At 38.7% G+C, this 2031-nt stretch overlaps 1 pseudogene; it reads right to left on the reverse strand.

The window, feature by feature from the left end:
• Positions 1 to 562: 562 nt before the first annotated feature.
• LOC136124239 (olfactory receptor 13C4-like) lies at positions 563 to 1608 on the reverse strand (annotated as a pseudogene).
• Positions 1609 to 2031: the final 423 nt, after the last annotated feature.

Below are 2031 nucleotides of genomic sequence, written 5' to 3' on the forward strand. Positions count from 1 at the left end.
ATTTGGAGTCTCCACTTCAATACTTAAATTCTGGGTCAACAGAAGAAGTCAAACAACATCCTCTACAAAGGGAATTAATATGAATTGGCACTATCCCAGGTGTTTTGTACAACTTAATCTTTACAATAACACTGAGAGCAGTGTTTAATTACTCTCTTTTTTCAAATAAGAGAACTACATTTTAGAAAAAGTGAATAACTTTCCCAATATTAAGTGGTTTGTGATAGAACAGAATTTATACTCCTGCCTCACTATTTCTGAAGAGTATGTGTGATATTTTCCACTGTGTTGCCAGACAGTACACCAAAAACACTCATTTCAGATATCACCAGGGATAAGATTCTAAAGTGACTGCCTTTGTGAAATATGTATCAAAATCTATTGGAATCTGAGTCTGTAACAGACTACTGTTCTCAGGGATTGTAGCTAAGCTGAGATAGTGGAAACAAAGAATAAAAATCTCTCTATATAACTTTGCTTTCCCCAAAGAAGGTTGTCAATGATTACCCAATGATGCCATGTCTAGTCTTTATATACTAAACACCCACATTTCCCTTTGGTCTTATTGGTTCACAGATTTCTGACTCAGCAAATATTTACAGCAGCTTTTACATCCTGTCTCTCAAGCTATAGATTATAGGATTTAGCACTGGGGTCACTACCCCATAAAACATGGAAACAAGTCCTTCTCTAGCTTGCAAATTGTCTTGTCCAAGGAAGTCTTGAGACTTCGGTTTGGCATACATAAAGAAGATGGTACCATAAAACATAATTACCACTGTCAAATGCACTGAACAGGTGGAAGAAGCCTTGCATCTCCCTGTGGCTGAGTTCATTCTCGAGATGGTGTAGAGGATGAACATATAGGAGAAAATAAATGGCCAGCAGGGGAAGAACCAGGAAAGCCATATTTGACACTGCTAGGGTAACAATATTGAGGGATATATCAGCATAAGCTAGCTTGAGAACAGCCAGTATCTCACATAAGAAATGACTGATAATATTATTACCACAGAAAGGCAATCTCATGGCAAGAGATGTTTGCACAATTGAGTTGATTCTGCCAGACAGCCATGACACAGAAGCCATCAGTACATACACCACCTTGCTCATGATGACGGGGTATCTCAGAGGGTTACAGATGGCCACGTAGCGGTCAAAAGCCATCATGCCAAGGAAGAAACACTCCGCTGACCCCATTGCAAATCCTAAGAACATTTGCACTGCACATCCAGAGAAGGAATTTTCCTTTTCTTTGAGATTAAGCTCACCAAAGTTGAGGGAACAGAGGAGGATGTATAGCAGATATCCAGAAAAGAGAGGTTGTGCAGGAAGAAGTACATGAGAGTGTGAAGATGGGAATCAAAGATGCTTGCTATGATCAGAACACGATTGCCAATTAGAATCAGTAGGTACATAACTAGAATTAGAGCAAAGAAAATAATTTCAAGTTCGGGGTAACCAGAGAGTCCCAGAAGAATGAATTCTTTCACAAATGTCTTATTTATTCTATCCATGTCCCAGCTTTCAGGATGTCAAAGGAATACCAACATACAACATTTTCACTGCCAAATAGCAACAAATGTAACAAATTTCTTGGACAGGCATTATTCTAGAGTGAAATAGAAAGAATGTTTTCTTTGAAGCTCTGTCATTCAGTTATCTTCAAGAATGTCTGAGCCTAGAATACAGTGATACTGGGAAATTGAGATTTCATTGCCCTGTGTCTAATGTTTGAAGATCTACCTAGGATCAGACGCAAATTCAGAAGCAAACCTTCCCCACTGTTGAAGACACCCTACGTTGAGTTTTTTAAAAGCCTTAGAATATTTCAGATGACAAACCTGACTTCATTTAGTCAGGCTCAGTGACAGAGTGGTGGGGAAGGCAAAAGACAACTCAACTAGGACTGGAATTTTGATTCAGTGTTTAACAGAAATTCTGAAAATTTTAAAGCAAGCTCGATTTTATGCATTTTTGTTTGTCTGCCTGACACCCTGGATCTCCATCCAGTCTGTTAAATTGCGTATT

The sequence above is a fragment of the Phocoena phocoena genome, chromosome 6, assembly GCF_963924675.1.
Source record: "Phocoena phocoena chromosome 6, mPhoPho1.1, whole genome shotgun sequence".
In the NCBI taxonomy this organism is placed as follows: domain Eukaryota; kingdom Metazoa; phylum Chordata; class Mammalia; order Artiodactyla; family Phocoenidae; genus Phocoena; species Phocoena phocoena.